This window comes from Bactrocera neohumeralis, chromosome 6 (assembly GCF_024586455.1).
Source record: "Bactrocera neohumeralis isolate Rockhampton chromosome 6, APGP_CSIRO_Bneo_wtdbg2-racon-allhic-juicebox.fasta_v2, whole genome shotgun sequence".
In the NCBI taxonomy this organism is placed as follows: domain Eukaryota; kingdom Metazoa; phylum Arthropoda; class Insecta; order Diptera; family Tephritidae; genus Bactrocera; species Bactrocera neohumeralis.
Window position 1 is genome coordinate 36,574,511 of NC_065923.1, and position 25,790 is coordinate 36,600,300.

General features: G+C 39.7%; 1 protein-coding gene across 2 annotated transcripts in view; it reads left to right on the forward strand.

Annotated features, from left to right (window-relative positions):
* LOC126761656 (fringe glycosyltransferase) overlaps nt 1–25,790 on the forward strand; it is a 123,775-nt gene that overhangs the window by 918 nt on the left and 97,067 nt on the right. The window lies entirely within an intron of this gene.

Genomic DNA, 25,790 nt, shown 5'->3' on the forward strand with positions numbered 1-25,790 from the left:
TCAAAGGCAATAAAATAAGCGCAAAAGTCAGCTGATCCACTCGCCCGGCTTACTCAGGGCAAAGCTGCGAAAATAAAAAGCGGCTTTATTGGGTGGAAAGTGCGCGCTAATTAATTACTTATTTTTGGTAAAAAGTAAAATCTGCAAAATATTGATTGAATTGCTTATTTTTTATGGAACTGCAGCTATGTAAAATATGTAAATGTATGTGTGTACATATGAAAATGTATGTATTTATATGTAAATACGCGGCATTTGCATTTGAATCGCTTCATTTTGCCGTCGGCATTTTTAATATCATTTTTAATATCGGAAGAATTTTCAATACATATTGATTTAACTAAAAACGATTTTTTGTGAAAGATAAAATATAATATAATTTCATTAAAATTTTGTTAAAATATATGAATATTTTATCATGCAACTATAAAAATAATGTTTTTAATGTTGAATACCAGCAGTTTATTTGCTACTATTTCCTTGCAAAATTTTTTGATATATTTTTGCTCAAAGCGATTGCAAATTTTTTCAACTTTAAATAAAATACTACAAGTATTCATGTATTTCATTAGCCCATAAACAAAGAACTAAGAAAATTACGCATGCGCATCTCATTTGTATGTCGAGTCCCACAATTCCATTTTGTTCTACGGAGTCTTTATATGGTAGAGGGCTCTATAAAGACCACACTAGCAAAGAAGCTCGATAGCGTTCAATGGGTGGCGTTGATCGGCAAGTGTGGTGCACTAAAGTCCACGCCAACCATGGCACTTAACGCCATCTTGCACATATTGCCCGTAGTCTTCGTCGGAAGGTGTACGGAATGCGAAAGTTGCCATCAGACTCAGAGCGAGAAATCCTCACTAACTTTAACTTCATGCCGGATCACTTGAATCATGAAGTCGCCAAACCGAACTCTGGCGGCTCCTTCTGTACCCATACATCGGCGAGGGAGTTGTGGGTGTAAAGAAGACGTTAGAGGAGAGGGGCAGAGAGCTTCTTTAAGTCAAAGCTTGGGGGAAATGTTGCTGGAGGGGTTTTCTATCAAAAGATCTCTCTATCAACTACAGCTTCAGGCTTCCTGACTGTTTCAGTGTCCTCCAGGCCTAAGTTGCAGCCATTGAAGCATCAGTAGATATACAGCTCCGGATTACAGCCTCCTTCAGAGAACCGACCATTCACTCAAATAACAGAGCGGCAGTGCTAGCCTTGAACTTATTAACAGTGCATTCAGGGCTGGTCAAAGAGTGCTTAACCTCGCTATCAATAGCATCGAGTGCCTTTGTGATAGGTCTAATATGAGTGACAGGCCACAGCGGAATCGCAGGAAACTGTAAAGCTAATAGAGTAGCAAGAAAAGTACGCTAAAACCGCTATCTGTAGAATGGCAGCGGATCGGTGCTCCCGCATCCACTAGTGTTCTACTACTAGACAGCTGGGCTTCGCGGAAGCTTGGCCAGCGCTTTTGTCCCCAGATCGATAGTAAGAGATCCAGTGATCTCTTTGCTCTCAGTAAGGCTAGCCTTTCTCTAGTTTTGGCGCTTTTAACGAGGTATTGCCCTATTGACGTCCGCGCAGTAAGGGTGGGAATCCTACCAGACGCTATATGCAAGAAGATGAGATGGAAATAACTTAACACTGCCTTTATGACAGTCCCGAGTTCGGAAGGTCAAGACTTAAACTCTTGGGGGCGTATACATTCAAACATCCCACCGAGCTGGCGGGAATGAAAAATAAAAGCTTGTGCAAATTTGGTTACTAAGTGTTTTACTAATTTATAAGTTCGAGCAAAGGAGTTCTTCTTCTCTACTTTCTTTTTTCCTCACAAAGGACTACATATAGTAGTCCACGTACGATGTTTGTTACATCGCTATAGTCTACAGTGATCCGATTTTATCCTCGGTTGCAATAAATAAGGAACTCCTTGAAAAGAAGAGGACATGTGCAAAGTTTTATTTCGTTAACTGGAAAACTTAGGGAGCAGTTGGTGTATATATAGACTAACGTGTCTAAATCGAGTCAACTCGTCACGCTGATTATGTATATGTATTTTATAGGGTCTCAGAATGATTATAAATATTATAAAAACCCAAGTGATATTTATTTTATTCAACAGTAGCGGTCTTCGATTCGATTACATACAAAAGCAACAACAAATTTTCGAGACAAAGAGAGTTTGCTTATACATACATCTTATTAAAAAGCTATAGTCCCTATCTTCAGTACTACTGAGTTTTGTTTTGCATATTTTAGACCAGTTTTACTATTATAAGTAGCTCAAATGAAGGTGAAGGTTGCGTATCAGTGTTGTGAGTCTGAGTCAATGTTGTGTGCTAGTGTGGTGTGTATGTTGAAGTCGTAGGATGGTGCTCATTTATCCAAAATGAAAATACAAATTTCTTATATAGTTTTGTATTTTTAAACCCATAAGACTTAAAATAGTTTATAGTAATTTATAGAACACAAAAACAAAGGGTTGCTGCAACGTTTTTTTAGCAAGAAAGAAATAATGTCAAAATCTTGCATACCACTTTAACGAGGTATCCGCATACTCTCTGTTTTCAATACAATTCGTTAACTTTATTGCTGCACTCACATGTAAATTTTTTGATATGTTGATACGCTACTCTCTAATGCTTGGCGAATCGAACACCAATTCACTTTTTCGTAATAATGTCTCTCAGGTTAGCAATTTCAATAAAGTAAATAAGTCAGGTTGGGAACTTTAATAGACCGCTATCGTTCTCTCATATGTCATGCTACTTGGTGGTCTGATATATGAAATTTAAAACGCTGCAATTGGCAATGAACATTTCATTTATTTATTTTAATTATGAAACTGATCGTAAACAACAGTTAAGCAACTCCATTCGCTTTGTGGAAGTGAATCATGTGCAAACGCAGCTGCATTATTGCTTTCATTTGCAGAAACATCAACAAATACAACAAAATACTGTAATGAGAGAGCATAGAAGGTTCAGCGCAAAGTTTACTCATATTTCAGTAAATATTTTGTCATTTGATTTTACGAGCGCAATTTCAACTCGCAGTCGCCGTCACCGTCGCCGCCAGCAAAGTCCAAGCCACATTGTGCAATGCAATAAATAAATAAGTCGATTGGGGTGGTATATTTGTTTGTTTGTTTATTGCCTAAAAGTGTTGCATTGGCACAAATATGAAGCGCGTGTGCAAGAGTTTGTTCACTCGCATGGGTGTCATGTAAGCCAGTCAGCCAGCCCGCCTGCCTGCTTGTAGGTGAACGGCATTCTGAGCTGGCAATCCAGTAAATAATGAATTGCACACTGTTTGGGCTTTAAAGAGCCGGCCTTTGAACTGCTTGGTGTGTTGCAGCAACACTTAATTTTATGCGTATTTATGCAAGCTTAGGCGCACATATACACACACAGCCACAAGCGTAATCTAGATGTTGCTAGTGGAACGGATACAAGGCGTTCGTACGCGGTCTTAAAATCTATATACACACGCCAACAAAGTGCTGGTGAGCGCCAATGGCGTGGGCGTACATTTAATCCCTGAGCAGCCACTAGGCTGCTTGTTGTCACGACTGGCGCACTGACTGCGCCGAACGCTTGCAGATTGGCAGCCTCACAGTACGTCCAATTAATTGCCAGCTACGCAGCGCTATCCCCGCGACTATCAGCGGCAATTATTTCTTCGCTCTGGAAATCGTTAACAAACGATAGCAGCGTTGCCAGCGCGCGTGTGTTGGCACTGCGGCCACCGGCTCCGCCTGCGCCACTGCGTCACATCCGCCATATGCAACAAATTGCCAGAAAAGTTCGCTCGTTGTCGCATAAATTTGCATAAATTCAACACGACAGAGCACAACTGTATATTCATACGTACATATGTATGTATGCCGGCCATGGAAGGGCGGCTGCAGTGCATTGCCGGTTCACGTTCCGATCGATTGTTCGCGTTGTTGTTGGTCTGGTCAACGGCTGTGATTAAGAATTAAAATTGCAAATTTCTTCAGAATGTGACTTGGCCGTTGAGAAACAAGTGTTTTCGCGACACACAGTTGCCGTAGCCATTACGCCGCGCCGTGCCCTGGTGAGTTTGAGCGCTATTTGTGCGCGCATTACGTGCCACTTGGCCATAAACAATGGCGCAACAGCTAGTTGATGGCATCTTGTGTCGTTCACCTATTTAGTCGGTGGGTTGATCATTTCATGTTTCGCAGTACTTGTATGGCCTCTCTTTGCATCAACCCCGAACCCACCTTGCAATACACCATGTCGGGACGTGGGTTTGTGCTAAAAGAGTAGTGCGTCCGCTGCTGGGCGCTCACTTTTGTCACTACAATTGACGCTTTCACACCTCCAGCATCTGTTTGTTCGTACTTATAAATTCCTCGTATTGCAAAGGTAATTGTGAATTTCCCACCAATTTATACTGCGATTAGCTGATTTCGATTCTTAGTACAATTAAAAGTGGAAGTGCATCAATATTGCATTCATGATGTATACCGATGGCTGTGATAACTCAATAACCCGATATTTAATCCCTATCTTACATACTATGTCCCCTAGGGCTTATTCATGGAGACCAAATAGTGAGGAGATAATAAGGAAGGCATCATTTTACCTACAAGAGAAAGGTGGGGACTCTCACCAAAGGAGGTGTGCTAAGAAACCTCAGTCAAGCCTATGGATTCTATGGTATATTCGTCGTTCGTGCAGAGCTCGAAAAGCTATACTCGCTAAGAAGATTGAAGGTATCCAAAGAGTGGATCTGATCAGCATCTCCGGTGAACTGTGGACTATTTTTTATGCCATTTTGCCCATAGCACTAGTAGATAGGTTCAAGCGGGCTGGGTTTATGAAAAGGTCTGAACAAGGATATGCTGAAATTCTCTCCTCCTTCAAGTACATTCCTGAAAACCTGGATCACTGCGTCATAAAGGTTACTGGTGGCCTCTTTTCCTATGCTAACATACCGACGAGGCATATTTGGTGGGGAAGAAGCGCAATAAGCTTTTTCGTGGATGGGAAGTCAGGAGAGAGGTTTGCCATGGGAATTTTTTGTAAGCAGCTCTCAGTCAATCTTAGAACCATTGTTTGGTTTAGTCAAGGACTGTCTGTTCGCACTAGAAGCTTCAAGTTACTTTATAACCAGACTCGTTTGCGCGGCCGCTCATAACAGAGTCGCTACTAAGCCGATAATCTAGACAGAGGGGAGTCTTTAGCCCGCTCACGTTGGAATGGGAATGAGTTTGATTTCCATTGATATCTCGCGCTCTAGCACTGGACCAATAAAAGTCGCATGCGGTTGGCAGGCGCAGGTCGACGACACACTCCATTTAAGACTGCAAGATCCTTTTGGTCTAGAGTTGAATTCAGCAAATCTACTGAGCTACTTGCCCTTAGCACAGTTAAGTCTCACCTTCGGTCAACCCGGAGATATAACCGACATTGATATTAACCGTCTCAACGAATTTGTCACAGGCTACAACAAGTCGAATTCCTTTTTAGACTCGATCTTCTTATTTAACCTAACATTTGGATTAAGACAAAATAAATTCTTTATACAAAAAATTCACCTCCAGATGCGGTTTTACTATGCTTGGGCCCCTTTTTTTTAGGATGAACCACATGTTCCTACGGAACATTTGATTTAGAAATTAACGATTTACGTACTTGTATGATTTTTGCGATTGTGACGAATTATAGATGTATGGTCATGTATCGTGACACATAATGCTTCGAGCTAATGTTAATGAACTGCTATGAACAAGTCCTGCACAAAATCCTTAATTTCTCCTTTAATCCGATTTCTTGATTCGTCTTTACTGATTCTATCATAATACTGAAATTCTTTCACTTAAAAGTAACAATTGTTTGGCAGTTCCCTGTACATACCACCTAAGATCAAGGTACTTGCTTTGCATCGGAAACATTTTGAGGCCTGAACCATTTCCCAAGCACCGATATACAATAGTTAAAAATCGATTTTTCAATGTTTTAGTTTTCACTTTCACAGAAGAAGACCGACAGAGTCCTCCAACAGTGCTTTAACTATCCTGAGAAAGTGTAGAGAACTTTTAAATAGACCTAAATGGCGAAAATATCGGTTGCTAGGTAACTGTTCAACAAGTGTTAAATAGTCGTATGAGTATACGGTAATCACAAGTAAGTGGATGTGCTGAGCAAGCATCATGAGAGAAAGCTTTCGGTTCACTTTTAACGTGAACTAGGCGGAAACTCGCTGTAATTAGCTGACATTTGCGACATTTTTTCTACCATTTTCCATCTTATTGCTTCTGTTTCGTTGAACATGGGCAACTGGTGTCAGCTGTTGTGAAAGTTAAAGTAGTAAAAAATCTCAGCGAGCAAAATATCTAGCTTAGTTCGTGCACATATGTGGACGTTTTAGCCTTTATTGAATGTACATATGTATGTATGTATTGTATGTATATATATATATGTTATATATGTATGTAAGAGCAACCAGAAGTGAATGGTGTGATTTCGGTTGGCAAAAGAATTGATTTTTGTGGCAAATCCATCATTTTGCATGTGTGTGTGTGTGTATGTGTCGAATCGATTTTGTACGCTTGCGCGAACATTGAGCGATTTATGCTGTTACAGTTGAGTCGTTCGAATTGAGCATTCGACTGGCTTTGGCTGTCTCCCCAAACTGGTCTGATTAATTACATTTTAAATACACGCAATAAATTTGTTTTGTACCGACCACCTCGACATGCCACATATTTGTCTACATACATATATACATACGTACATGTATGCGCTGGCGTGTGTTTACCTCATATTAATGCGTTTGAAATGCGTGAAATGGTCAACAATTTATCAAATCGTATAAAAATAGATAAATGAGCATGAATTGTTTGAAAAATCATGTAGCTGGAGCGTTTACCTAAACGGTTTCACCACGTTCGCCTCCAAAATTTAAGATTTTCATTAGTTTCCCAGCGTCTTACGGCGACCGCTTGCACTCACGCTATGAACGCGCAGCAGTCGCTTGATAAACGGCGAGTAACTGCTTAGAACGAATGTGGCTAACGGTTATGAGTGCTGATCAAATAGTTAATTAAGCGTAATTATCAAACGCTTTCGCCTTTCAGACAACCAAACTGCTTCAGTGAGTTCATACCGCAGAGAGTTTTCGACGAGATTAGGTTAAAAGCGAATCGAACGCTCTCCCTCATGATGCCTGTTGAGCCAACCACTTACTTCTGCTCATGCTCAACTGCGACTACTCGAAAATGTTGAACAGAATCGTAGCAACCGATGTTCTCTTAATTTAAATCAATCTACGAGTTGTTTACTCTTTCTCAGGATCGTTAAAGATCTGTTAGAAGAGCGAAAGCAATAAGTGGAGATTTCTGCCGGAATTCTTCTGTGAAAGTGATCGTTAAAGATCTGTTAGAAGAACGATAGCAATAAGTGGGGATCTCTGACGGAAATTTTCTGGTAAAGTGAAAGGTAATACCATGAAAAATCGGTTTATAACTATATGTGTTGCACTCAATGGTAAATCCGTGCTTGAAGAACAGTTTAGGCCTGGAAACGTTTCTAAATCAAAACGTTATCTGCATTGACCTTTCGAAGTATGTACTAGAGACTGTCCAAAAAATTGCAAATCCTAAGAGAAATCGGCTCTATAAGAATGCTACAGAGTAAGGCTTCATATTGACACCCAGGAATCACGTATGAAGTTATAAACACATACATGCACATGCTGTACATCAGCCTGTTGCAGCACGTCGCTTTGTCGTCTTCTGTTACTCAGCTGATTCTTATCAACGATTACCATCGCTGATATGTGCTTAAGCGCTGACTTAACTTGCTCATGCTATGTCCATTGGAACAATTTAATTTTTGTGTTCCTCGCATGCATTACCTACTTACTTGTGTTTGTTTAACCTTTCTTTACGTTTTGGTTGTGGGTCGATTTTCCCTTTAATGTCTTTTGATTTCATATCGTCGCTTTATTTGTGTGTTTCGAGAATGCTCAATTAAGTTGGTAAACTGGGCTACCGCAGCGTCGTGGTGGTCCACATTTCGCCACAGTTTCCGCCTGCACCCTTAGACGCTGTTTACGCTGCCCTGCTTAAACAGTGAGCGCTACCAAATGCGCGGCGGGTCACTACTTGACGCTGCCACCGTCGCCCGCGCCGATATATTTGAGATTTACGTTGTCGCAGCGTGGAAAACATGGGATAATACGCGCATGGCTGGCTGCCCCCAAAAAACCCTTTACCAACCCGCTGTTGTCTGCCCGAGAAGTTGGGCTACTTGACTGTCTCATGGAGTATACTCCATGATTGCTTGAGCTCGCGTTGTGTTGTCAACAGGATGTCGCATTGTCTCTTCCATGTCTGTCCCATGTCTGCCCGTCCGTCCGTTTGATTATACATTCGCCTGAGGTCGGTCTGCGGCACTTGTTGTCATTTCGACTGCGCTGCTGCGATTCACTGACCACGATTACGTCTTCATTGTATCTTTTCCTTATTCACCACGTTACTTTTAATCAATTCCAACAGCGCTGCATTTGCATGTGAATATAGTATAAATATAATTGCGGATTTATATGCCGCACTGTGGGCCTTGCATTTCTGTGCGCTCATGTCGGCGGTGATGCCTGGTACTCACGGGCAGACTCCCGACTTTAGCTTGGTCATTAGATATATAGTATAGTATTTAAGGGACTAAAGGCTTCAAGTTTCCGAAGAAACTGTGCAGAAATTATATATTCAAAAAGTATGCAGGGGTGGGCCTAGCATCTTTTCGTTAATAATCTGTGTTATTATATTTTTTAATTTAATTATTTTTTCGATCTGTTACGTTCGCCTCTGTTTTCAGCGCTCTGCATGGCTTAATCTATGAGGTTTAATCCTATCCTTTTTGAGCTTCAAAGCAAGCAGTTGTCATGTACTGCGCTCTGACGGACTAACCGACTGCACGACAATGCTGTATTTGCAATCAATCAATCTGTCGTAAATTTACCTGTCGTCCAACTGCGAGCATAAGTACATATTCTGTTTGTTTGCCTTCACTTTGTACACACACACATGTAACTACTCGTGGGATTATGTACGTCAATTTTTTGGTTGCTTGTGTTGGTGAAGTGTGGAAAAATATGCAAATAAATGCGAAATCGTATATCAGTGACATGTGGCAAAACTGATATGTGTAAGTCATGCAAATTTAAACTGTATAATCGACACATATATACGCATATGTATATGCGTACACATACATCTGTGGGTGTAAATCCGTTTAATTTGGTCAATAATGAAAAGTGAAAAATGAGAGAGAAATTTTAATTTGATATGAGTTGTCGCTGCATCAATTTTTTTGCCTGATGATTTGAAACAGAATTGACCTCTCAGATAAATTTTATTTTAATTAAAAAGATTTTCGTTATCAAAATTTCGTATCATACGCGCTCGCTACATATGAAATACCCAGTTTCAATACCCTACATGTGGTGCTGAACGGCGTTACGGATACATTTATTTAACGCTATGAAACATATGTTTCTAACTATGAGAGTCTTATTTTCACGAATCGATTACTTCTTATATTACATGTGAGTCGAAGTACACAGAGCCAACTCCTCATTTTGAAAGAAAAGTTTCAAGACAGCATATGTATAGTAAATATACACTACTCAACAAATCAGAAAGAAAAATGTGCGACTGTTGTGCTAAGAGATCTGTCGGGTATTTGAGGTGCCCTGATTATGAATTTAAGTCTTGTCTTGCGGTATTTTTATTGAATTTTATTTATTTTTATTTTATTTTATTTATTTATTATTATTTTTTTTTTCTACTATGCCGGTCTCTTTCGACCAATTCAGCGATTTTATCGCAATTTTCGACGACAGGCCTTCCGGAGCGTGGCGCATCTTCGACCACCTGGAAACTATGCCGTATTTTCTCTTTATTTTGCTCCATGTTTGCGACGCTATAACTCACGAACGACCTAAAAGAAATGACAATCAATCAAACACGTGTTAGCGCGTGAAATGAGCTTTCAAAAAGGTATAGCATGACCCGATGCGACGAATAAAACTAGACCTACGCGTTTTCAGCGTCAACTAGCGAAAATACCGCAAGACTTTTTTGACAACCTTATATTTATCTTTACTAAAGGAACCAATAAGGCCTGGATGGTTCCAAATATTATTAAAGTTTGGTTCTGCGATATACTTCTACTCAATGTGAGCCAACAAATACTAGCAAAGAACCATGATCACTCAAAACTCGCGGTGAATCAACACAAAAGTAGTTCGCAGAAAATTTTTTGGTGAAAGATTCCCGGAATAAATATAATTCTTATAAATATATTAGTATAGTCTAGACGCTCATAATTTCGAAGTCGTACATAATTTCGTCTACCTTGAAGCCATCATTCACGTCAGCAACAACGTCAGCCTTGAAATCCAACGCAGAATAACTCTTGCCAACAGTTGCTACTTCGGACTGAGTAGGCAATTGAGAAGTAAAGTCCTCTATCGACGAACAAAGATCAAACTCTATAAGTCATTCATCATCCCCGTTCTGCTATATGGTGCGCAGACATGGAAAGTGACATGACATCATCGGCCTTAGGAATGTTCGAGAGACAGGTTTTGGAGAAGATTTATGGTCCTTTGCGGTTTGGCAACGGCGAATATCGCAGTCGATTAAATGATGAGCTGTACCAGATATACGATGACATTGACATAGTGCAACGAATTAAGAAAACTACGCAGGCTAGTTCATGTCGTCAGTATGGATAAAAACACTTCAGCTCTGAGAATATTCGATGCAGTACCCGCCGGTGGAAACAGAGGAAGAGGAAGACCTCCACTCCGTTGGAAAGACCACTTGCAAAAGGATCTGGCTACACTTGGAATCTCCATTTGGCGCCAAATAGCGAAAAGGAAAAACGACAGGCGCGCTGCTGTAAACTCGACTATAATCGCGTAAGCGGTGTCTACCCCAATAAAGAAGAAAGAGTCTTTAAGTTTTCAGATATCGATTTGAAATTTTGCACAAGTCCTCTTTCCATTACAAGGAGCTGCTCATTTGTTGGAACCGCCGATATTGGGCATCTATAGCATATACCTGCTTTACAAACTGAACGATCAAACTAAAGTCGCTGTATGGAAAGCTTTTTCATTTGACGAGATATATTTACGAAATTTTTTTAAAATTATTGCCTAAGGTAGTGGTTGAAACTCTGAAGAAATTGTTCCGATCGGACCCCTATACCATATAGCTGTCATACAAACTGAACGTTCGGAAACATGTGCTTGTATGGAAAACTTTTTCATTTGACGATATATCCTCAACAAATTTTGCACGAATTATTATCTTAGGTAGTTATGTAATCTCCAAAGAAATTAGCAAGATTGCATAACTATAGCATATAACTGTCATATAAACTGAACGATAAAATGGAACTCCTTGTATGGAAAACTATTTTATTTGAAAAGGTATCGTAATTAAATTTAGCATGGATTATTATACATAATAATCTTTGAATAATATCCAAACATTTTGTCAAGAACGGACTACTACAACTTATAGCTGCCATACAAATTGATCAAACTTAAAATAAAGGCATTTTTATACTCTTTTATGCTATAAAAATACACCTGCGTAGGGTATTATAGCCTCGGTGCAGCCGTAGTTAACGTCTCTTACTTGTTTAGTTTCAAATCTATCTAGTCTGATTAAGTACGCCAAAGCCCGTTGCATCAATAGTCGTAGGCAATAAGGTTTGCTGGGCTTATCTTCACATTGCCAAATAGTGAGTTGAATAGGAATTTTTAAACCATGCAACTTTTTATGCATCAAAGATGGGTTTTTGTTGTTTTAAACGAAGAAAATCTTCATGCACAAAAGTTACTTTTTATTGTTTTATTTGCCTTCAAACGACTCAGTATAACAACGGAAACAGATGAAGTAAAAAATCGATGTGCGCCAATTAACCGTTAAAGTGAAAACTCCAATCAATATACACATATATAAGTATAATATGTTTATGTGTATGTGTGTGTTGGCATACATATTAATAAACAAAATACCAGTTGAAATCAATTCAAAAACAAAACGAGCCGGTGCCTTTGCTAGGGCTCGGATTACATGAAAACAATAATAACTTTCTTCTACACTGTTTCATGTGGACATACCATACATATGTACATACTTACACATACTAGGTGGCATGCCAACGGAGCGAGCAATTAAATTGAAATGCAACATGGAAATTTCATGTTACCCAAACAGAGGCGGCCAAACGATTTGCATATCTAAAGAATTCTCTTAACAAGCGCGACAACATTTTCAAATGGTAGCCACCAACAATGATTAAAACACAACAACAACAGCAATTTTAAGATTACTGCCTATTTTTTTGTAATTTCCCCAACCTTGGTTTGGCATTTTTTCTATATACGCATGTGTGTGTGTGCGCTTTGCTGCAAATGGATTTGAAAGGGCTTTGATGACCCAGCGAAGAAAGAACTGAATGAAAAAGATGAGGAGCGAAGCTGTTGAAGACGCTGCAGAATCAAGGTGTGCTGGCGCACGGCATAGTTTAGATTACTTTTTATCGGCGTTGACGGTGAAATGTGGTGTCGCATAGAGAACACAATGCACAATACAACCAGCCAGCAACTAAATAAGTATTTTTAATACAAAGAGCATACATACATATGTATGTATATGTAAGCAGTCGTAGTTGTGTGGTTTAGTATGTGGCCTGCGCCTTTCTTGTCAGCGCTTGCCGTCCGTTAGCGGCCACTTGGCGCTGCAGAGGCAAGCGCTTCCAGCAACATTAGTGCGCCTTGCTTGTATGTGTGTAACACACACACACACACAAATCTATTGTTATTTTGTTATTTTATATAGTGTTCACCTATGATATTGACGTTTTGTCGAGTTGTACTTGGCTATACATGTGTGTGTTGTTGTTGCCTTTCCACTTGGCTGATAAGCAATCTTACTCCGGACTAGCCTTGGCCACTCAACGACTAGTAACACATCTCAGGTTACCCAACTAAATGCAACCGCATGGCATAAGTTGAGGCTAAAACTACTGCTATTGTCTTCCTTTTCTTCTTATTCTTGCTTGCTGTTGTTGTTGGCATTGTGGCAGCTGCTGTTGCACGTGTGCGACTTAATTGAGCAGTTTATAGTAGCTGCTGATTTTGCCCCTTTGCTGTTTCCTTTTAGAAACTCTCGATTCCAGCAGTCTTTTATTTGCTTTAGATTTCCTCGTCTTGTTCGCACCTCAGCATAGTCATTAGTGCTTCCATTCTCTTACAGGCAGTCAGCAGCATTATAATCGCATTTTATACAAAACATACAAGTGTATGAGTGTGTGTGTGTAAGGTTATTGTATCGAAGTGGCGCTTTGTTTGTTATAATCGAACTCATCATTATTGCGAAGTGAAACTTCTCTTGAAGATGTAGTCTAAGGGAGAAGGAAATTGCGCTAATATTGGCTAAGATCATATAGCAATGGGCTACTATCAAATCCAAGATCACATAAAGTAGTAACCAGTTTACTTTAATTTAGAGAAAAATTGTAAGCTTCAATACCATGCGAAAGAGAAAATCAAATGTTTGAAAGCAAATGGTTTCTCGAGAAGATCTGCTCACTTGCTGCCGCTACTGTTTTCATAAGGTTAAGTTAGGTTAATCTGGTAGGCCAATGAGCCACGAATAGACCAATTTTGGTGCTTTGCTATACCAGGTGGAGTTCAGTTACTAGGTCCTTGAGGAGTAATCATCCTTTAAGATGCCTGCACTTGACGCGAATTTTAATTGACTCTGTGGCCCCCTATCGATATCTCTTTTAGACGCTTACAGATTGTTTTCTTAAACAAGTATAGAAGTACTAAAGGATACCCTCGCATTTTTTAAAGACCAACATATTTTCAGGTGTAGTAAAATTGGGTTGATTGGTGAAAAAGGAAAGCGTAGGAACGTCGGACCGTATATAGGTCTTCATTAGGTCTATTGTGCTTCCGAGTGTTAACCAAATTAAGCCTCAGTATACTTGGTAAAAATCCTGATTTTCTCCATTCCAGCTGCAATGTCTCTTAAGTTGGATAAAATCCAGCAACTGAGTAGACTTAGAAAAAAAATTGTTTTCCATCTAATGTCTCTTAAGTTGGAGAATAGAATATACATATGTATATCGAATAATATATCCCGTCTCATCCAGCTAAAGGCAGGGCATTCGCAAAGATAATGTTCCAGCGTCTCATCATCCTCCGCAGATGCTCTGCATTCCGCCGAATTCGCAATACTACAGAGGAAGCCCGCTCCTGTTCCTATTTCACGCTTGGAACCTTTGGTGAATATATAGATTTCGCCGTTGGTCCATCCTTTTTTATCGTATCGGTGATGCGAAGTTACTACCTTTACTACCGTCACGAATCTCAAGGAGAACTGTGAAGATATGTTGTCTTCCTATGAGCAAAAAATAGTGAAATTTTGCTCATACCTGTAATTTTAAAATTCTCAATTTATACTTCAAAATCTATGTATGTCGTTCTCATAAAGTGTTACGCCCCTTGGCCACAATACACTTTTGCCAACGTTTATCCCAATCTTCGAAACAGTTATTAAAACCAATTTCCGGAATTACCTTCAATGCGCGAAGCTATTCATGTTTAATGTCTTCAATTGACTCAAATCGGTTTCCCCGGAGCGTTCGTTTGAGTTTGCTGAATAGCCAAAAGTCACACGGAGTTAAATCAGGCGAATACGGTGGTTGCGAGGTAATATTGGATGAAAATTTGGCTAAAACCTCACGAAGAATCAATGCAGCATGCGACGGTGCATTATCGTGGTGCAAAAACCCAGACTTGCCGGCCCATAATTCCGTCCTTTCGATGCATAATACTCAAATAGTATTCCTTGTTGACTTCGATAATCGAAAAAAACTGTCAACATATCCTTGATTTATGACCTGTTTTGACGTAGTTTTTTCAGCTTCGACTCCCCTTTACCTCATAATTCGGCCGATTGACCCTCCGTTTCCGGGTCTTAAGCATAGATCCAAGATTCATCGCCAGTAATAATATATTTCTTGACATCTTTCGAAAAAATGTAGTGATTTTGGAAGCAATCGTGCTTTTACTTTTCTTAGGACCAAATGATCTTTCAAAATGGTTTTCAATGATACTTCGATATTCTAAAGATGCACAGATGAAAGACCTAGGAAAAAATCTGACTGTTAAAAAGCTTTATATTTTTTGTCGGTTCTCATATAGCACCAATGTAAATAGGCATATTTCCTTTATTTTATTGACGTGTTGATCATCAGTTGATGTTGATGGCGTTCTCCAATAATTTGTACCAGTCAAAACCACTTGCTCGTGATTAACAATTATCACCGACGGTCTTTTCAAATATTTTGAACATTTCAGCACGATTGAAAGTTTTTAATTGCTATAGGATGGTGCACACAAAATTTTAGTTCATCGAACTCTTGTCGGCACAGATGTCACACACACAGCCAAAGCAACCTGTTATTCCATTTTTTGCCTGAGAAATTTTTTAATTCCCTGTAATAAAACAATTCGACGAATGGGTTTTGGGGCGAAATTTAAATTAAAAAGCTTTACTATTTTTTGTTCACAATAGTATATATGCGAACTAGTCCTTCAGTTCTTAAAATATCGTTCTGAAATTTTGCACACGTCCTTTTTTCTCAAGCAAGCTGCTCATTTATCGGAACGTCGATAATATAGCTAAAAGAAGTCATTCAAATAGTCCAATCAAACTCGAGTTCTTGTATGGAATGTTTCATTATTTGACAAGGTATCGTCTTAAAAAAACCTGCGGAGATGATTACCCTAGACAACGCTACCAAATCTAAAAAAAAATTCGGTCGGCTTACTATAGCATATCGCTGCCATACGAAATTATCAATAAAAGTCAAGTCTTTGCATGGAAAGCTGTATTCGTCAAGTACAGAAGATAACGTTTTTTCTTGTCTTATAAAAGGTTTTCAACACTCTTGATTATTTTTACGTTTGGTGTTTCGAAAGTTAGGACAAATCTATAATAGCTTCTCCGTCCGATTCTGAGTGTATTAATTATAATATTTTTTTTTTTTTAGAAAACTTTAATTATAGTATGAAAAGTTATAAATTAAAAACATTACCGCTTAAATATATATTTGTATTTATTAATATAGATATATGTTTATACATAAATACACATACAAATGTCAAATAAACAGTGACTACGATGGCGTAAGTACACAAATTGCTGCTGAGTCTGCAAAAGATCCGCTCGAAACTGGATTAGTTTCACGGTTCGAGTTCATTAAGTGTAGCCTGTCATAATTGTTGCTGTTGCAATTACTACATACTTACATGCATGACCATAATCACACACATACTTATGCACACACTATAAATATGTGTGCATGTGAGGCTTTGAAATAGGAGCACACCGACTTGTTTTGTGCATGAGCCCGGCGTGGTTTTTGCCAGCAAATGTAGTGTGTAATTTATTCTGTAAAAATCAAGTCAACGCGCACCTTTCTTTCACTCTACGCGGCTGCGGAGCTAAGCTCTAATCGGCTATGCGGCCATATATGTACGTACATGCCATGGGTGAGTATGCGAGTATATGAGTGTGTGTGTGCATATAAGTTGCTGCAGATACGAGTTAAGTGTGTACGAAAGCGGAGTGCAGATCTGGCGATGAGCTAGAAACATCACAGCAAGTGCACAAATCTGCCACAGCTCGCCACTTTTTACCTTGCAGAAGCAACAGCAGCAACGCCGCACACCAACAGCCACACAGCCACCTAAACCTGTACAAACCGAAGTAATAAGTAAGTGTATCGGCTAGCAGCTAAACAAGTGTCTGCCGTAGTGCAAGCAATAACAACAAAGGCATCTTCAGTCAGTCGTGTTGGCAGTCGATCGTGTTGCCGCTTCAGCACTTCAGCGCTTGACGCTTGCTGCTGCCGCGCCGACTCCTCTGGTGTCCGCCTCGCGCTCAGTTTTGCAAACTTTCCTTTCTAGACCACTGCGCGGCTGCACCGGTTCTTGCGCCATTTGCTGGTTTTTGTTGGTTTTGCGCCTGCCACATTACAAGTTGCTGCCTGATTGCTCCTTCGACTTGCTTGTAGTCTGCACCATTAACTGCAACCAAAAGTCTTCCTGACTCGATTTACTAGCATCAACTTTAACTCTAGTCGTCGCAACTTTATTTCACTGCTTCACTGCCTCACTGCCTTCATCGGTTTGAGGTTCGGCAGTGGCAGCGGCAGCGGCAGCTGGTGCACCTCATCATCGTCATCGTTGCATTGTTCGGCCCGTTGTTTCACATGTTGTTGTTGTCGTTGTTCTTGTTGGCCGGTTGTTGCCATTGCCATTGAAGTGGATAAATTATTGACATAATTTAAAGTTTGCCTTCTGATACGGAAGACACCGAACTACCAACGCTGCGCTGATTGCACCCCACCGCCCCTTCCGCATGCTACGAACCATGCAAGCCTGCACTTGTTCTTGCTGGTCAAAGCGCTTTCCGCTTTCCGTTGGTGTAAAGCAATCAGTTGCCACAACCATCGATTCACTCGGCTGCAACAGCAGGTGCGTAGGCAATGTTTAATTTGGTTGTAGTTGTTGGCTAAGCAGCCTTGTAATTTGCAGCATCTTGTTGTTCCCTTGTTATTGTTTTTGTAGTTGTTGCCTGGCCAGTTATCGGTAAAATGAACTGGTTCCAATAATTGAAACTATGATAAGGCAATAAATTTTGAGAGACCTTCTTCTACATATGTATGTGTGTCCGGTTGTGTGTCCGCGTATAGATTACCGGCGATCGTGATGCTTGGGTTGTGTTTTGTTGCCCTGTGTATTTCGCGCCAAACTGTTGAGTCTACAAATTGAATAATTTCCATTGGTGGTTTGCTGGTGGCATAAACATGAAAATGCTGAATTCTTCGCCGCAAGTTCCCGGTTGCGAGTAGCGAGTGCGATCGCTTTTCGCGCCACTAAATTATTGCCGATAATGGTTGGGTGTCTTCGTAAGCGCTAAACTCGTTCATTGTGTGAAGTCATTAGGATATTTGCAGCTTTCAACTTGTCATCGTAATGCGCGGTAATTCGCAGTAATGCGCTGGATAATTCGCTAAAGGGATACGCGAGTACTGTGTACTTAATATAGTCTTGTAGTTTATTATTTCCGTAACAATTAAGCGAACTGATATGTGTTTTAATAAATTCGCAGAATATTGGATAGATAGGTAGAGTGTATGATTAACGACGCACCTAAGCGTTTCGGTGGCCCTTTGTGAAACCACCGAAAACTAAGCTTCCCTCACTCTATTATGTTCTCTCTGAACCGACCTGTGTTGAAGAAGTTCGTCAATCCAATCGAAGAATATTAAATCAAATGTCATTTCTGTCATTTGTCTGGCGTATGCTTAGGAGGTTTAGGAAACAACATTTCGTGAGTTCTTCACTTTTCTTATCTTATTGATTATGTGTTAATTATTTTCTTGTAGCTAGAGATGACCTTTTTTGATGTGCATTACCTGCCTCGGAGAACGTTTCCTCCATTACTATTCCGAAAGTATTGCTTGGACAGTTTTTACATCTTGTAGACTGCAAATAGCAGGCTATCACTATCATAGTTTGTAGTCTGATATTTTGAAAACTCCATATCTCTGTAATTTTGTTATTATAAAGTCCGACTGTGAAGCTAAGTCGCTTGTTGTTGTATGTTGTAACAGTAATCTAGTCCCCGCTAGGATGGTAAGATGCAGATAAGTTGTCATCGAGGTCATCCAACGGTAGGCCCAGGAATTGTGCTGTTTCGACGGGATCGGACAATAGGGAGAGAGGTGTCAGATATGTAGGGTTAGCTAGGCATGCAAAGAGGTAGTTAGTGTCATGAGGGGACTCCTTACATGCTGAACATATGTTTGAATGTGGGGTCATAAGGAGGAGTTTAACCTGCTACAGTAGCCAGAACGAAGCTACGCAAGGTCCCCTCTCGATGCTCGCGGAACTCGAGCTGTTCGTCTGCAATGGGTGGTGGTTTGATTCCAAGTACGCCATTCACTGAGAGGTGGTTGGTGAAAGTGTTTAAGGCTCTACTGTGAATGGCGGTCAGTGTAGTTTGAAGTTAGTTTCGTCCGAAGTCTGGTCGACGTATGGTTTTATGTCGTCGACGTAGTTGAGGAAGGACCTGTTGAAGCTCCTAGGAGGGGATGCAACGATGATTTCTACGAAAGCACCCCGACAAAAACTGCTTGCAGAGGAGTTCATTATGTTTCTTAACTGGGCTTGGTTGTGCAAATATCGCTCGTAGTGTTCGCTGCTCACAATTTTTTCAAATCCGTTTCGAGTGTTGTTTTTTTTTAAGATAGAGTGATTCCACGTTTCCACTTGAACTATATCAGCGATAATGATGAGCTACGGCATTTTGTTTTTGGATTATACTATCACTGAGCTCACCAGGTTAGTTAAGGAATGCCTAAACTCGTTATCAATGACATCGAGTTATTTTTCGATACGACAATAATGAGTGGCAGGCCACAGTGGAATCGCAAGTAACTGTAAAGCTGACGAGCTGGCAGGGAAAAACTCCTTAGCTCCGCTTTACGAAGAATGGGTGCGGTGCTCCACTCTGCTTGTATTTTCTACTGCGCTGGGCTGCCATTAGTTCATTCGTTGTCGTAAGATTATTTTGGCCTAAAAACGATCGTAAGAGGCGCAGTGAGCTTTTTACCCTCAGAAATTCATGCATTTACCCAGTTGGCAGGGTTCTAGCTGGCCATTACGCTATCGGCGTCCATGCTTAAGGTAGAAAATCTTACCGGATATCAACTGCAGAGCTGTATGGAAGAATGGAAACATCTCAACACTTTTTTCTTCATCGTCACGGATTTCAGAGATTGTGGTTTAAACACTTCGAAACCCACACTTTCAGATATCCCACCAAGCTGGTAGGAATAGATATTAATTGCCCAAGCAAATCTGTATTGGCCAAAATATCTTTTGCCGACTTATAAGATCGGATAAAGGAGTTACATTTTTATGACTTTACAACTGCAATATGTAGTCCAAGTGCGATCTACTCACCGTTATTTGGACAATAAGCCCTGGATTGTGGACTGATTGATTGAAAAGGAAGATTTAGCTTCAGTTTGCCTTTCGCATCGTCAGTACTTTCGTCTTTACAGCAAAATGGCAGCCACGGGAGCAAAACGACTTCATAAATGACGACACAATTGCAATTTAGGCAGACCAAGAAGTTTAAACAATTCGCTCGCACAATAAAATAGCCCACAGAAAATCTACTTTTACTTCCATTTAAGCAAAGGGAAAATTAGTAACAATAAGCAAAACTTTAGTTGGTTTATTGCTGACACGTTGGGACACCTGTCAACTTGACTGGTTACTAAGCAAGCCCTTGCTGCCACGAAGACATTACAGCGCTTCCGCTGACAGTGAAATATTTGTACTCGAGAAAAGCGGGAATTGAAGAAGTTGTTCCGCGAAACTAATATTTAGAGCGCCGCACTCAACGACACTTGGCACAAGGCGAATGAGACATGGCGCAAAGAAGAACAAAACAAAGGAAAAGCTATTGCCATTTGCTCATTTGCTCTTGCGCTGTTGTCGCCGTCGGAATTGTTGCCGTTGCTACTAAGTGTTGTTTACAACATTTACAAACAGCAACGTTTGCTCGGCTGAAACGAGACTGTAAACCCAACAGCAACAACAAGCAAGCAAAACGGTTCGCTCTCGTACATGAAAATTGCTGTTTTACATTGTTGTTATGGATTCTTTTGAAAACCTGAACACATACATGCTTATATGCCGAAGACACATGCTTATGTATTATGGCTTGTGTACATACTCATTTGGTGACTTGCTTGTATAATTATTGCGGCGCTGCAGTTTCGAATCGTTGGCGTTCCTACCTCGCCTCCATTCGTACCTTTTACGGGCGGCAGCTGCATGCCACCGCTCCAGCATCCGTAAACAAATAAGGAAGCTTGAATTTGTACAACATTCTGCGCGCGCCCCACTGCGTTCCCCTGCTCTGCCCGCGCTCTGCTTGCCGCCGGCTAGTCGAGCTCATTTGCTCGCTCCTACTCCGCCGTTTGCCGTCATCATACAGACAGCGCGACTTGTTTGCCTGTCTCTGACCATTGTCTTTCGCTTGTACTTGTGTTTATTAGCGTTTCAACTGTTATGTTTGTTGTTGTTGTTGTGCTTATTGTTTAGCTGAAATTTGTTTTTAACTTGTTGCGCAGCGGCAACTTTGCCATCAACACCTATTTTTTTGGTTTTTGTTTTGTTTTTTTTCTGTTGTTTGCTCTGCTGCTATTAGCTCAGCCAAGTGGTGTTGCCACCAATGACCGCCGTTGCTTGTTTACCGTCAAATGGATTACACACCCAAACACACGCAACTGCTGACTGCAAATGGGTGCGCGTCCGTCCGCTGTCCATTACTTTTGAAAACGGCGCTTACAAGTTGCGCGCATCGCCTCCGGCCGCTGCCGCCAAAGCTCGACCTAAAAGCCGTTAATTAATGCTTCCTAAAAGTCAATTTTATTTGTGTTTCGTTTGGCTCTCCGCTGCCCATCGTCATGTTTCCGCATTGTTTACACTACTCACTTTTCCTTTGAATTGCTGCGCGGCCATTGCACGTACAGTTATCTGGTGCTCCCAGCTAAACACCAGTAGTGCGACCAGTACACGTCCACACCTACCTGTGCACGGCAAGTTCGTCTGCTGTGTGAAAGTGTTAATGTTGCGGTAATAGAAAACTTTCAAGTGTCAACAATATGCTACTTCTGTGGCAACTTACACTTGTAACTACTTACGTAAATAGGAAAGTGCTCTACGTACTTTTATACATACATATGTATGTGTGTGTGTGTACATGTGTGATTATGTTGTGGGGTTAAGAACTGGTAAAACTGTCGCAACTGACTGGAATATTTAATTCTTGTTCTAATGTGTCTGAACCCACTAATCCATACATCCATTCAGACATACAGACATATGGTATATATGGTATAACAATTGAGTATGCCTGTATGCCTGATTTCGTGCGCAAACTTATTTTCTACTCTCTTCTTTAAATGCTTTAGTAGATGTTGTAGCTGGAACTGAAGACGCAAAAGTCAAATGGTAAACCATTTTTAGTCAAAAATCGAGATGCTTTCACTTTCCTGTGATTCCGCTTCGAACCTTCTTCATTGCTTCATATTGTGTATTTGTTCGATTATTTTTTTTTTTTTAGAAATCATACTTTGTATATTTAAAAGTCTTAGGCAATTGACACGATCAAGCATGTCTAAAGAGATCCGTTTACGATAATCTTTTTGAAAAATCGCTCAGCTTTGTCGGAATGAGTCGAGTAAGAACACGTTTCATACCCAAAATATCCACCAAAATCATTTGAACGGACTCGCATGAGATGCCGAGCTCTCTTACCATCTCTCTAGCACGTGCCTGTCCTCTTTAAACCACCATATCCTTCACTTTATCAATAATATCATTTTCATTAGATGAAGATGTGGAAGGTCGTCCATGTCTTCAACAATCTCTCGATCATCTTTGAGGGCTTTCTACCACTCATAGGGTTTGATAAAACAGAATCAACGTGGGCCTTTTACAACATTCGCAACGATTCCGCTTACGAAATACGGTGTTTGCCGAAACGGTATGAGTAAAAACAGTCACGAAAATCCAATGCAGCATCACATAGTGCATTATTGTGATTTATCAAAATTTATTTATTTATACAATAGAGACATAATACGTTTGAACAAAACATTCTTTATGAGCTAAACTGCTATTTCAACACTACCGGCGCGTCTTCAACTGTCCGTCGATGATTTTCAAGTATCTTTATTATTTTCAACGCTGCTCCCGTTGGTTGAGGTTGATGGTTGACCAGAACAGTTTTGCTTTAACGCCTTCTTGGCCCACTCTAAACACGTTGTACCACTTGTAAACTTTTTTTTTGTACCAAGTTTAATCACTAAAGGCCTTCCGAAAAAATTCTCTTACCTTTCAGATCCACGATAGTTTTAAATGACAATTTCACCTTACTTTTTGATCACTGGTGATTAACTTTAAAACTTTTCAGAATCAATTTCGATAAAAGAGGATTTTTTAGACTATACATTTGAGAAGAAATAGAACGTCTATTGAATAGATCGGCTTTTGTTATTAAAGTAAAGGTTTTATTTTATATTTTATAAAATCAAAAAACTGCATTACTGAATAAAAGCCGAGAGGTATTAACTTTTCATCGCGGCTTTATCAAAATATTTCCAAATGATCGCCGCGATTACGAATAGGTACAAAAATATATAGCGGTGGTAAATTCCTACAATAGCCCATGACGTTGGGAGGATCATATATGCAAAACTTGAGCCCGCACATGTAATTACCGCCTGATCTTTTCTATGGCGAATGATTTTGCTGATGAAAAATTCGTCATAAGAGAAGCTTATGAAAATTATTGTTCCAGTTTTTGCCATTTGGGATTTGAAGAACTATGAGTGGCATTATGGTTTGAAGAACATCGAATATTATCGAACCAAACACTTTATCTTTGACCTAAATCTCGATAAATTTATCATTCCTGGTAAATATAAAAACAAACTTTGGTATCCTATATTAAGAAGGTATTGAAAGAGAGTCAGTTAGAGGAAATCAAAAACTACCCTGAATTCGGCATATTTAACATACATTGTACATTTCCTACAATGGTTTCAATTGTGGAAAGTTTGGTAAAGAAGACTTAAGTTGAGCAGAAACGTCGGATATCCTTACAATAAGAAACTGAGTTGATTTACATTTTTGAGTTAACGGAAATTTTGTACACGAATTTTCTTTTCAAGAAACTGCTCATTTGTCGGAACCGCCAATATCTGATTGCAAAAAATATAGCTGTTATATCAAGCAAAGTGAAGTTCTTGTATGCAAATTTGCTTTTATTTGTTGACTAACCATGCGATTCTGTAATGTGAGACAGCCTCAAGTCCCTAAATTTGAGATTTTAAGTTAGAGACAATTTTTGAGACTTGAGACGATTTTGCTATTCTGTAAGTGACAGTCACAAAATCTATTACATTTCATTATTCAGAGATGTTTTTACACTTGAATGAAAATAAATATGTCGATAAAAAATATTAAATTTTCTATAACATAGTCAAAAAACATAATTACCAATAAAAATATAAATATTTGTTTACTTTGTTTCATAATAATTACGAAATTTATGTAAAATTGATTTATTTTTAACCTTTTCATGCTTGAGCTGCTTACAAAAAAACGAAAATCGATTAATATCTATGATGATCTCTATTCAGTATATTCAAAATAGCAGACAAGAGTTCTTTTTAGTTCTGTGACCTGCTAACTATCAGGTCTCAAATTTGAGGCAATGTTTTGAGACTAACGCTAGAGACTGTTTAGTGAATAGTAACTAGTCACAAATTGAGACTTTACCTCAAAATGTCTCAAATAGAGACTAGACACTGGTTAAATATAAATGTTTAACTTCTTTAATTGTAAGGGGCATTTTAGCTTCGCTGCAGCCGGGTTTTTCATGGTATTTTGGTTACTTATGGGTTCGGCCTCGTATACCACACATGGGTGTGGCACTAGTGTGGAATGATTACCTCAGCTCATGAAAGTAATTCGCTAACAACCAACAAAACTATATTATAGTACATATAAGTAAGTATGTGTCATATGCAAATATATGTAGACATGTACCAGGTACATATAAGCTGAGATAAAAATCTGTGTAGTCGCGTCAGCGGCCAGAGATGACAACGTGCGGCTCATACTAAACGGCGGTGGCACGTTTAATGTGCCGCTTACACAAAAATGGAGTTAATATTTGGAACACACGTTGCGTTTTGCGTTTTATGTGTAACAACTTTTAGAGAAATGCTGGCACAAAAGAATTAAACAATTAAGCGAGCGTACGTGTTGGAGCCATAAGTAGACGAAGGCTTGACACAGCCCACAATAAAGGCGATTATTTGTGCGATAAGGGAAAGTTGTACAATTTCAGTGTGGCTGGCAAAAGTTATAAAACCATAATTTGTAAAACTGCAAATACACACACACAAACTTCTTACATATTTTTACATGAATCAGCGAACAAGTTTAAAGACATACATACATATATCATATCAGTGCTGTGCCCGTCTTTTCTCTTCATACCTACACAAAGCCATATAAGCAGTAACGCGCCTTTAAGAGTACCGAAACAAGCGCACTGCGCATGCGTGTGCGCGTTATTTACAAATTAAACAACAATTAAACAACAACACAATGCAATAACGCTGTTGAGTGAAGTGAGTGCTGAAGCGCTGCAAAGCAAATGAACCTGTTATCAGCAGAAATTAATCAAATGCTGCTGTTGTGTGCCACAAACACACACATACATACATACATATTTATGCATTTACTTGTTGTGCCTGTTGTTGTTGGATTTCACGTTGGATATCAGCAATTGCTTGGCGGTCGCTGTCATTGCCTTTGCTTATTCCGTGAATCGCGTTGCAACAACATCTGAGAAGCGATAAAAATGAAATGCGAGCGCGCTGTGCCTGCTTTGAAGAAGTGTAAACATGCCTTTAGCATATATGTACATACATATGTATGTACATATGTATGTATATAATTCCATGTATGCTTACACAAGTTGAGTACCTTTTGATGCATGTACCTTTGTGGCGTTTGTTTACTCTCTTCGTTATCACTTATTGTGATGTTTTATGTTGCAG